Genomic DNA, 13,621 nt, shown 5'->3' with positions numbered 1-13,621 from the left:
AGTAACAAATCAGAAAGGTAATGTACTAAATGGGAGAAAATATATGCATATATGACCAATAAAAGATTAATAACCAAAATGTATAATCAGATCACACAACCTGATAAAAAAAAAGTGATTAAAAAATGGGCAGAAGACCTGAATAAACATTTTCCCAAAGAAGACATACAGATGGCTGACAGGCACAAGAAAAGATGCTCAATATCACTAATATTAGAGAAATGCCAATCAAAACTGCAATTAGATAGCACCTTGCACCTGTCAGAAGGCTATCATCAAAAAGTGTATAAATAACAAATGGTTGCGAGGATATGGAGAAAAGGGAACACTTGTACACTGCTGGTGGGAAGGTAAATTGGTGCAATCACTGTAGAAAACAGTAGGGAGGTTCCTCAAAATACTCAGAATAGCACTACCATGTGATCGAACACTCCCACTCCTGGATATGTACAAAAACAAAACAAAAATATTAAATCAAAAAGATAATTGCACGCCAATGTTCACAGTAGTATTATTTACAATAGCCAAGATACAGAATCAACCAAAGTGTCCATCAACAGATAAATGGATAAAGAAGATATGGGTATACATACAATGAAATATTGCTTAGTCATACAAAAGAATGAAATTCTTCCATTTGCAACAATGTGGGAAGACCTACAGATAATTTTACTTAGTGAAAAAAGTCAGAGAAAGACAAATAATGTATGGTACCACTTAAACGTGAAATCTAAAAAAATGAAAAAAATGAATGGATATAACAGAACAGACTCACAGATAAAGAAAATAAACTAGTGGTTACCAGTGGGGAGAAGGTGTTGGTGAAGGGCTAGATGGCAGTATGGGATTAAGAGTTTACAAACTACTATGTATAAACTAGATGAGCAACAAGGATATACTGTACAGCCCAAATATAACCATTATTTTGTAATGACTTTAAATAGAGTTCCATCTTTGAAAACACTGAATCACTATGAAGTACAGCTGAAATTAATAGAATACTGTAAATCAACTTCAATAAAAAACTTAAGCATACTATACTTATTTGTATAGAAACAACCAAAAACAGTTAGCAGCCCCAAGTTTCTTTCCTGACTGAGCATTCAAATAGGTTGCTTACCTATTTTTATAGTTAGAAACTGCACTGAACAGAATGAAAAAAGTTATTACTCAGATACTGTGTTATAAATTAGTAACAGTAAGAAGCAATCCACATAAAAGCTTTGCAATGATTTGCATATAGAAACCAAGACTGGTGTTGAAAATCGATGTTTTGGACATTAACAACATTTTACTCTTTGATACACTTCAGGGGCTTTGTCCCCTAAAGGGATTTAGTTTTGATGGACGATTAACTAAGGACACATGGTACCTGAAGTGATATGAACAAATTAGATTTCTCTTCTTAGTCCTTTTTAAAAGTCTTGAAATCTATTATTATTTTCAATAAAAGACTTATTTAAATGGTGTTTTGGTAATTTTTGATATGTATGAACATTTTTTTTTTGCTTTGATGTAGTGACGGTATTACAGACCCCACTTCAAACATGATGAAAGGAGGGTTAGAGTTACAAACTGAAAATCTCACAAGGCCACTGTCTTAGATCAAAGACTTCAGATGAAAATAATGGACTGGGTTCTGATAACTTTCTCACAAAGCAATACTCTTTATTCAACCCTAGGCTACATTATAATGCTTTTCAGCAATATCATGTAACTAAGTAGGTAACAGCACTGAAAGATTTTTAATAACCCTACTGTCCCTTAATCTCAGTATCTTCAATAAGAGTGAGAATTTATAGAAATACTAAAATATGGCACATATAATTTCATGAGTAGTAACACATTTAATAGTCTTTTAAATTTTTTAATCCTTAAGCCAGTAATGATTTTAGTATAAGCAATATGTAAATTATATTTATATCCATATGCCTAAGTATATACTTGCAAATAAGCTATATATACATATATATAAATATATATACACACACACATACCTTAAGCATAAGCAATACGTAACAACACACATTTAACTGGTGATTACTTATCTGTTACAAACATTATTAAGAACAAAGAAATAAACAAAAATAGCACCCGGGCATTTCATATAAACTTCATATAAATTGTGCAAAACCCTTTCATTATAGATAATAATTCACAGCAAAATCCTCCATCTTCAAGTTTAGTTATCTCATTTTTTGTTTATTTCTTTGTTTTCCACAGGTTAAAATAATCTGATGAGGCTGGCAAGAAGCAGGTACAATGTCAAAACCCAGACACTGTCAACTGAGATGTGTACACACACAAGAATGTGGCATGCACATACACACATCAGACTTGTTTGCCCAGTATGTGTTGAACGACTTACTCTCGTTAACAAATACTACTGACATCCCTGTAATAAAGCCTAATGTATAAACTGATCATAGCAATGGCTTTAAGAAATCCTTAAGTAAGTGCATACAGTTTTGCTTTATAAAAGGATATGTGCAAGCTGTATTTAAGAATAAACCATTTCTTCAGTTAACTATTTTTTAAACTGAAGCTTTCATACACATTCTAGTTGTAAAGTTTGTATAGACCCTTCTGAGTCAGGGATCGTATTTATTCTAAACCTCATTAATTGTCTTCATCTTTAAATGGGGATCATAACATTTATTCTACAGAATTGTCATAAAAGCAATACGATCGAAAGAATGAGAAGACAAGCCATAGAAGGGGAGAAAATATTTGCAAAATGCATCTCTTAACACTGTTATCAAAAAATACAAAAAGTCTTTAAAAAATCAGTAAGAAAATAAACAACCCAATTAAAAACTGCACAAAACACCTGAAAAGATAACTCATAAAAAGATGTGCAGATCAAAAATAGGCATATGAAAAGATGCTCTACAGTGTACATAGCCAAGGAATCATACTAACACAATGAGATACCGCTACAAACAGAATAAAATGGTAAAAATTCAAAATGCTAAAGACACCAAATGTTGGCTAGGATATAAAGCAACAGGAATTCTCACTAATTGCTGGTGAAAATGCAAAATGGTATAACCACTTGGGAAGACGGTTTGTCATTTTCTTATAAAACTAACTACATTCTTACTGTAGATCCAGCTACTAAACTCCTTAGCATTCACTTAAATTATCTGAAAACTTAAGTCCATATAAAATCCTTCACACCACAGTTTAAAACAGCTTAACTAAAACTTAGATGTAACCAAGACTTTTTAGTAGGCGAATGGGTAAACTGTGGAATATTCATAGAATGGAGTATTATTCAGCACTAAGAAGAAACGGGCCATCAAGCCCGTAGAGGCATCTTGAATATAAATTATTAAAGGAAAGAAGACAAAGTGATAAGGCTACTAAATGTATTATTCCAACTACATACAGTCAAAACCATGGAGACAGTTAAAAGATCGGTAATTCCAAGAGGTAAGTGGGGAGAGAGGAAGTAATAGGTGGAGCACAATTTTTAGGGCAGTGAAATTATTCTGTATACTTTAATGATGAATATATGCCATTAAACATTTGTCAAAAGCTACCAAATGGACAACCCAGTTTTAACTATGGACTGTGGTTGGTAATGGTCTGTCAATGCAGGTTTATCGCTTGTAACAAAAGAACCACTTTGGTGAGGGATTTCGATAGTGGAGGAGGCTTTGAGGTTATCGAGGTAGAGGGCATAGAGGAACTCTCAGTACTTTGCCTTGAATATTGCTGTGAACATAAATATTCTCTTAAAAAATAAAATCTATCATATTAAAAAATTAAATGAGAAAATTATGCCAAGAATTTAGCACTATGCCTGATGCCTAGTGTGAACTCCACAGCTATTATTTTGAATAGTTAATAATACAGAATCCCAAATGCCTAGCAGAAAGCCTGACAACATATTAGGTGACAGAAAAATTATTTGACGAAATGAGTGAGTGAAATATCTTCCTGCTATGTTATGTTAAAAGAAAGAAAATGAAATAAAGTGTATTATCATTATAATAAAAATTGAGACAGATTATCTATGATTTCAAATTTTTGCCATCTGGAAAATAATTAACCAAGATTACATATTGCTCATAATTTCACCTTTGTCTTTCCCTTGGCAGATTTTTTTCTAACAATATAACATAAAAGCTATATAGACCATACACCAACGTAGGACCATACGCTTGTACCACTGCAACTAACCAATGGGCTGTCACCTTCTGACAGTGGCTGATACAATGTGCTTTACACTAAGGCAAATCCACAAACCCTCCATAAAGCACTTAACTGGGCAATGCACCATAATACGGTGGGACACTTCTCTCTGACCTAAAGATGAGACTCAAATGCCCTTACATATTTATTCCAGGTAAGTGGAACCCATTTTACTTTTACACTTTATTTCCATTTAAACCTTGCCAACTTGTTTGCTTTCAGAATACTTCTAGCAATTCTTTTTGTGAGAGCACATCATTTCTCTATATATTAAAGGTGCTATCCTTTGATCTAATGACTGTAAGTAACCAGCATTACTTAAAGTAAACAACCTATGCAACTAAATTAGAATAACCAAGGCAATGAATGAATCTGGTCCAAATGTTTTTTGGGTGTTTTTTTTTATATTTTACATTAAGTTAACAAAGATAGGGATCACATTTGCCTTTTGTTTGCTTTACCAAATTGTTATGTGTTACACATATTAGCACCTTAAAATTTTTCACTTGATCCAAAACTGGTCAAAAAAAAAAATGATAGCAGACAGATTTTAGGAGTACGTGGGCGAGAGGATCTAAAGATGTGGGAATTCATCTTAAGCCAGAATGGAAGCCACTGGAAAGTTTAGACTGGAGAAGTGACATGATTTGATTCTTACATTAACAAGAGCATGTTGTCTCTGTGGAGAACAGACAATAAGGAAGCAAGAATAGAATTAAAGTTGAGAGCAAGGAGACAGGTTTCAAGGTTATGTCAGTGTCCAAGCATGAGTTACAGTGTCCTGAGTAGAAGAGTAGAGATGGTGAGAAAGGTGGGATTCTAAATACAGTTCACTTTCCAGTATATCTCTGATTCTACATGTGAGTCATGTTTGGGATGTGGAATGTAGGAAAAAGAGAAGCCAAGTTGAATACGTAACTTTATAACATATTCTATGCTTTCTCAAACTGACAGTTGCACTAATACGATCATTTATGTAAGCATCCTAAGAAACTGTAATTTGTTAGTTTATGTGAGACAGGAAAATAATGGTATATCAAGATCTTGAAACAATCCACAAGTTCTTGGGCTTCATATATTCACACATGTATAAAGTGATTTCCATTGCCTAACTTTGCTCATATTCCAACATATTCACAGATTATGTGTAGAAAACTCACAATTTTAGAACTCAAATAATCACAAAGGCTTTTCTCTCCTTTCCATTATAATAAAATCAAAACCTGAATTGGAAAGTTCTACTTTTTCAATGCTGGGATTCATTACCTTGTCATCATTATGTGTTATGTTTAAACAGCAACTTTCAATAACTAAGAATTTAAGGAATCTAAAAAAAAAATGAACATAAATACCAAACAGAAACAGACTCATAGACATAGAATACAAACTTGTGGTTGCCAAGGGGAAGGGGGTGGGAAGGGACAGTCTGGGAATTCAAAATTTGTAGATACTGACAGGCATATGCAGAATAGATAAACAAGATTATTTTGTAGAGCACAGGGAAATATATACAAGATCTTGTGGTAGCTCATTGTGAAAAAAAATGTGACAATGAATATACGTATGTTCATGCATAACTAAAAAATTGTGCTCTACACTGGAATTTGACACAACACTGTAAAATAAAATTTTAAAAAGTTAAAAAAAAAAGAATTTTAAAGACTCCATGAGCAGCTTCATAGGAATGTAATTTTCATTCAGGTAATCATCCAGCATATAGCTTTGTTACTAAAGAATCACCACATAAATTTCCCTAAAGAAATATAGCTATTTACATTAAAAGGAAAAAAAACACACAAATGCTAATATATGAAACAGTTCCCCTGTATGTAGGAGCCTAAATTAAATATAAAATACATGCTATGTATTTTCAATGGGAGACTGGATGTTTCATAATAAATCCAGACTATCATACTTTTCTCACTCCTACACACACCATCTTCTAAAACTCCACTTTACATTAATAATAATTAAAACTAATTCCATAAAATACCATTCAGGAATCAAAAGGTAGTATTTTTAAAACCAGTACTTCAAATGAATTAAACTATGTATTTTAAAAACTGATACATTGTATTGTCTCATCTTAGTCTTTTACATATATTTTTCTAAGCATTTTTAATGCTTAAGTCCTAAAGCAATTTTCTGTGGACATATAATGGATAACCACTTAACAATTCTATTAAGCTCTGCTATCATGGACAATGTGGAATACTTATGACTCATTCTACCTATATAAAACCTATATACAATACTTAGAAATGTTTTATTGATTCACATTGTCTTTCCAGCACCTCAAGTTCCATGAAAATAAGGAAAACATGTCTAATTTTTGTAACTACTCATCTAGGTTCTTGCACATTGTATTAGGCATCCAACAAGGTTTGAAAAAAGAGTGATATATGATTTATACTTTAATCATCTAAGGAAAAAAGAAAGCAATGAAAAAAAGGGAGAGAAAAGAAAGAGGGAGGGGAGGAGGGAGGAACAGAGGGAGAAGAGTTAAGAAGAGGAAGACTGGGAATCAGAAAATTTGATTGTTTGCTTCGGCTTGTTTTAAAAAATGTGTATGCATATATATGTGCGTGTACGTAGTTATTATACAATACTAATTAGCACTATAGGTACACACGATACATACAATGTATCCATGATGTAATACCTAAAATTACTGATCTAATATAAATAATATAAATGCCCAATTTTACAAAAGTTCTCAAATATTGCCATTCCACATAAGAAACTATATACTAGCATTCTCTTTTCAATAGCAAAGAACTGTAGTATTCTGAATATTTCATGTAGTTGTAAAATATCTTGAGAGAGTGGGAAGGCAAGGTCTGACTTTCAGTATTTACATATATTATTACTGAACCTCCTATGTAGAAGATCATAACAAACCTATTATTGAAGTATTATGAAAGTGACATTCAAACCTGTGTGTAGGAGTGAAAAGAAAATTGTTCAAAATATATCTTAGGTAGTTAAATTGGAAAACTGCAGTTGCATTTCTTGAAGGAATGTAATCATCATCATTTTATTTGCACCACATTATCGCTACAACAGCAATGGCTTCTCTTTAAAAGAAAACACTGTGCTATAAATAAGCAATAATGTATGGAGAAAACTATTAACAAAGATATGAGACCTGAGTTTTGTTATGGTATTCCTTATTATTTTCCACCATATGAAGCAATAGTGTTTTCTACTTCTGATAACCTCAGTAGTATCAGAATGAAAAGGCTAGAAAAATTTTCAATTACTACTTCAAGAGATTCTGTACTCTATACAAAGTGGTGTTCCTAAAAGACAAAGTAAAATGTCCAAAATGACTACACCATGCCTATCTACCAAAATTTTGCCCTTTTTTAGCATTATATAAATTAATCCACAGATGGGATTGGACCAAAGCATCAAAACCACTTGGATCTTAGTGTCTTTTGTACGATGCTCATGTTAGTCTACCTTGTTTCATAGTTTGTTGTGTACATGTTTTATCCGTTCCTAGACTAGAGAGTGCTTGACATCAAAGACTTTTAGTTGTATTTCCACTGAAGTGCGTATCACAAGGATCAATAAATCTCATCCACTTTAATTGAAGTAACAATTATATTTATTTTTCCCTTTATTAGTTTATTTAAACATTATTTTGTATTTAAATTCACATCCTGCAATTCCTATCTAACTTGGCAATATATAAATAGCAAAATTTGATATTGAAAAAACAGCTGGCACATGTGTTTATATGCATTTAGATTTAACAACTAGCAAATTTATGATAATTTAAAACTCAGAATTGAAATGTAATGTTGGAATGGGTTGCTATCATTAGTCCACTTCACTCTTTACATCTCTCCAGTACTCAATGTCATGGAAAATAAGTATTTTCTTAAAAGGATTAGCTAATTATGCCAAGTAGCATACAGAGATAAAATACAGTCAACTACAAATATCTATATTTGAACTTACTAGGTATATTAATAAACTTAATTTCACAGTAATACTTGGTAAGGATGCATATAATTCAATAGAAAGAAAAAAGGTGGCTACATCTCCTCAATAAGATAGTTTTAAGATAGAAAGTCAGCCCAGACTGGTAGAAACAATTACCCACTTAACATCTTTAACTGTCTTCTCATAGGAAGGTCAAACATAAGCCAAAAAGAATTATACTTTCAACCCTAACAAACTTCTACTCCAGTCTTGTCTATATTAATAATGTCACCATCCAACCAATTTGCTTGAGTAAAAAACATGTGCATTATAAATGACATATCTTTCTCCTTCATCTTTCGTATCTAAATGATCACTAAGATCTGAACTTGAATGTATTCACTGGTAAAAGCAGCATAATAATGAGTGTATCACAGAACCACAGATATTAAGTAAATACATACATATATAAATATATATGTGTGTATATATATACATATATATATATATATGATATTTAGCATTGTCTTCTAATTGCTTTAAACAAAGTTCTAACATCTGACTCAATTCATACTTTGGATGTTAAAGGCAAAGTTCAAAAGCAAAAGTAAATTTTTACTAGTGGGGTAGCTGGGTTTGGGTCATTTTCAAGAAAGTTTTAGAAAGTCTGTCACAGAAATTCATCATTTAAGGTAATACATCATGCATTTTAGTGAGAAAGAGCTTTTGTCTATGTAACTTCAGATTACATTAACAACAATTATTTTAAGTAGATTATTTTTAGGTATATGCATACAAACATTTACACAGATGTATAAGAAAAGGCAAGATATGCATTTAAAGAGAAGAAAATCTATTAATTGTTTGTAAATAGCCCCCTACACAGCCTGTATTTAAAATCAAAATTAAAAAAATTCACAGGTGTGTGTCCTAAACATTAGTATATTTATAATTATTGATAGTAACCATCAATGAGCTTAATAATTGCTATTGATGTGTTTTTATTGAGACAAAAATATAAGAATCTTTTTCTAAAGGACAGAGTAAGGATAATCGACTTCTAATATTTCTCCAGCCTTTAAGAATCACTTCTCTTCTCATATATTAACTACATTTATGAACTATGCTAGAATTCAATGCCCATAAGAAACCATATTTGACATATCTGTTCAGACATGGAATTGGATCAGCTCTTTTTCCATTTTAATCCTAATACAAGAGTTTCTAATTTAAGCATTCAAACTAAAGTGAACCCTATAAGGTCTGTCAATTTCATCCATAAAGCTCTTTTGTTAGACAGTTCCATCAAAAGTTAGACAATTCATTTTACTAGGAAAAGAACTGATCAGTAGAAAAATAAATTGTATCCTTAATACATGGACAGATCACTGGATTACTGCTAATGTATTATTAGTCAAGCAGAATCTCCTTTTGAAGGAGCCTTACAGTCCATGTCATAAACTGATTAAAAATCAGTGAACAAGTACTTTCTACCTTTGTTGTATATTAATGAGAAACTTTCTATCCCAGAAAGCTTTTAACTAGTAACCTTTGGCTTCCTGCAATTAGAGCATATTAGAGCTATGTAAGCACAAAAAAGTTTTCCCTGCCCAGTCTTTGGTATAAAAATATTAGATTTTAAAACTGAATTGATTTCCATTAGAACTTTTTCTATTTCATTGTCAGCTTTCTTATACAAATTCTTATACATGAGCAAGTAATGAAATAGGACCACTCTTCTCTTCATATGTATTTTTTACAATAAGCTGAACTATACAAAGGGCATAGAGAGTGAGTGTGTGTGTGTGTGTGTGTGTGTGTGTGTCTGCATGTCTGCGTGTCTGTGTGTGAAGATGGGGCAGTGAAGAAGAATTATTCAGAAAGTGTCAACTATAGAAAATAGTATTCGGTCTCAAAAAGATAAGTAGCCAACTTTTCAGTAACAGATAAAAGCCTTAGAATGGGTTATTTTAAAACTACACATAACTGACAGACTAGAAATAAGACATAAATATATAGTATTCACTGATATTTCTACTCAATCTGTTTGAGCTGTATACACTTACAAAATAGTTGCTAAACAAGATCACATTAGAGTAGAACATTTTTAGAGCAGAGTAAAAAGGTTGTTTTCATTTAATATCAAAAAATACAAAAAGTGTTCACTGTGATAGAACATGAAAAAAGGAAAACTAACACTGATTGGTTTCTTACCATTTCCTGAGTTTCTGACATGTATGAGATCCTAAAAATTCAGCAGAAGACACTGAGATTACTTGAAGTAAAATATCTTACCCAGAAATCCTCAAATACAGATAGGTTCAAACCTGGGTCTGAGAGATGTCAAGGCCCTGAGGCCCATTCTTTCAACGACAGACCCACACGGCACATGCGAAACACCCAAAGAGTACCATTTGAATTTAGTTTGGTTCTTTTCCTAGATTACATCAAAGATACTGATATAAAAATAAGGTCTTCAAAATACTGGCTTTTCAATCAAATATTTCTTTCACAGTACTGAGGTAAACTAGGAATATAGCCCACCAAAATTCCAGGGAGCATACTCTGAGAATGTAATTGGTAATTTCATTGGAATAAGAAAGCAGAATTCAAATGTTTATTTTCCCCTTGTTTTAATAACGAAAGAATGGATATGCACTCCAAAAAGAGGAAGGAGATAAAATATGAAGGAACTAAAGTCACTCAAATTCTCAACTTTTAAAGATGCTTTTATACGCAAATAAATAAATAAATAAATAGTCAAGCAGATGGTATAAATTTTCTGGAATAGAGTTCTTCAATATCTATTCACATGTAATATATGTACACTCTCTGAGACAAAAAAATTATACATCTAGGCATTTATACCCAAGAAATAAATATATACAGGGCAAATAACTTAAGTTCTATTTTATTCATAACATCAAAAAAAAAAAAAGAGAAGCAATCAAATGTTCACTGGTAACAGATCAGCTCATTAAAATATTAAACCTTTATAAAATGATATATTATGAAGCCATTCAAGAGGACATTATAGACATGTAATATTCATATGTGAATACATCTATGGCATATTGTAGAGTGGTAAGAGCTGTTTCAAAACAGTCCATAAATTATGATCCCATATGTATAATTTGTATACTTTGTCTGTCTTTCACAAAGAATATGTTCAACTTCGAAGGTACTGTCTCTCTAATGGGAATTTGTGTGGCTTCTACTTTTTACTTTTAAAGTTAAAATGTTTTAGTTACACACAGCTCAATATAGTGACAACACGTTAAAAACAGTAACAAAATATTGCTACTGGTACTCCTTCTACTGGCAATACTAATAATGGAATGTAGACTGTAAGTAACTGACCTAGTACTTAATCAGTTGACAAATTTTGTTAATCACTCTCCTTAAGTCTTTTTTTTTTTTTTTTTTGGCTTCTGATAATCTAGCTAAGACCTTTATTTTATTTCAACTACACAGTTGTAGTAATCCTTTATCCGTACATCTACTTTCTTTCCTCTTAAATGAATTCAATGCATAGCCATTAAAAGCAAGAAATAGTTGAGCTGATACCACAGTAACATATCAGAATGCTCTAAGTAGAATGTCAAAATCAGTATCAGATTCCTCTTATACTCCTTTTCCCTTATTTTTCTCCCTTTCCACTGATGCATCGTTGCATATGAATTATAGGCAAAAAGCCTCATTATGGGATGTTTGAACTACTGATAAACATTTTTATTACTATTCTTTAAAAGTAAACAAGGCCCATCATTGCTCATTAAACATATTTCATGTTTACTCAAGAAGTGCAAACATACCAAAACACAAATTCTTGTGCCTGGCCTTTAAGACTACCTTGGGATTGGACTCTTTTTAGCTTTATTTGTTCTTTACTCATTTTTCTCCATGGGCTTCACTGACAACTGATTAGTCACAATGGCAAACCCCTACCTTCACTTCGCTAATTTCCTTATTTTTATGTTGATTCTTCTTTTTGCAGCAGTATCTTCTTCAATCATTTCCACCTCTATCAAACCTCTAAATGTCTCTATACCCTGCTCAAATTCTGTTCTCTTTCTAAACCTTCAGAGAGACTCACATTCGTAACTAACATCTCTCATCCTCACTTTCCAATGAGATGTTTTACTTTTCTTAAAGTGCTTAACAGTATCTTAATAAAATACTGAACGGGTCTCTGAATATGGTGACCAGAGCCAGAAAACCTGCTTCTCCTTCACTCACTGGTTTCCACAAATGTCAAGAGTGTATGTTCACCAATTTCATAAACTGCAAATCAATAAGAAATAACCAAAATTATTATTTTACTTCTATGTAGTATTATTTTCTATTTATAAAGTGGTTCTATCCTTAAAAGTGAATTAATTTAATAGTCCAGGAATTTTTTAAAGTGATTCAAGAGTTGACAGTGAAGCCCAAAGCACCAAAATAACAGCTGGATAATCATCAGTTTAGAGTAGGAGGTAAATCCTGGCAATGCTTAGAGAGCTGGTTATCAAATACCACTATGCACCTGGAGAAATTGCAACGCTTTTTAAAATGTGTGCTTCCAACATATCAGCCAGAATTATTTATTCAGAGGTTTCTGGGGGAACAAGAGGTAAGCGGTAATCTGCATTGTGCCAAACATTCCCAGATGAATTTGCTGCAAGGAGTCTGGGGGTGGTCCCACTGTGCACAACTTTCTCTCACCAGTGGAACACTCAAATACTTCTCAATAAGGATTTATGGCCTGCCAAGATTATGAGAATGACTTGTACAAAAAAAAAAAAAAAAAAAAAAAAAAAAAAACTTCTGAAAATAGGCAGACTACTGCCCATTTTCCAGTTTAAAATCAGAACAAGAATCATAGATCCTCAAACTCAAATAATAGTTTGCTTTGTCAAATCTAAAACAAAACGATCTCCATGTATCTTTTCAATAAGCCCTCAGGTCTCACTCATGGAAAGTGTAAGATGCTCTTAAAACAAAAACTGATTATAAGCACAACTGATAAAGGGAAATGAATTCTGTCGTTTTTTTTTTCCCTTATGCAACACTACTGAATAACCATCTGGATTCGACAATTTATTTCCTGAATGGTCTTCAGCAAGACTTCACATTTCCTCTACAGAAATAAAAAAAACTTCAAAAGATTTTGCTTATTAGTGGAAATTTTTGCTAATTGCAGTCTTCAAAGTCTAAATTAGGTCTGATTTGGTTACCCTGAGACATACAATATTAGAGTATACTGTATTAATTCTTAAATGCCTTCTTAATTACTATTGCCTTTTTGGTACACTGTTTATCTTTTTTAGTCTAAATGGATCCCATTATGTTTTGATTGGCCTTTTTTCCCCTTTTGAAATTATAAACTAACTCTTATCTTCTTTGCTCTTAATAGATTTGTTCATTCAGCATAAAGAGAAATTCAGTTGCATTAATCATTTAAACCATAAACTTGCCTCTGGCATTTATTAACACTCTAAAGGTA

At 32.1% G+C, this 13,621-nt stretch overlaps 1 protein-coding gene across 4 annotated transcripts in view; it reads right to left on the bottom strand.

The window, feature by feature from the left end:
• PTPRD (protein tyrosine phosphatase receptor type D) overlaps positions 1-13,621 on the bottom strand; it is a 1,875,536-nt gene that overhangs the window by 1,127,197 nt on the left and 734,718 nt on the right. The window lies entirely within an intron of this gene.

Source organism: Camelus bactrianus, chromosome 4, assembly GCF_048773025.1.
Source record: "Camelus bactrianus isolate YW-2024 breed Bactrian camel chromosome 4, ASM4877302v1, whole genome shotgun sequence".
NCBI classification, from domain to species: Eukaryota; Metazoa; Chordata; class Mammalia; order Artiodactyla; family Camelidae; genus Camelus; species Camelus bactrianus.
Note: the sequence above shows the minus strand (reverse complement) of the source record. Positions and strands in the feature narration are given on the sequence as shown.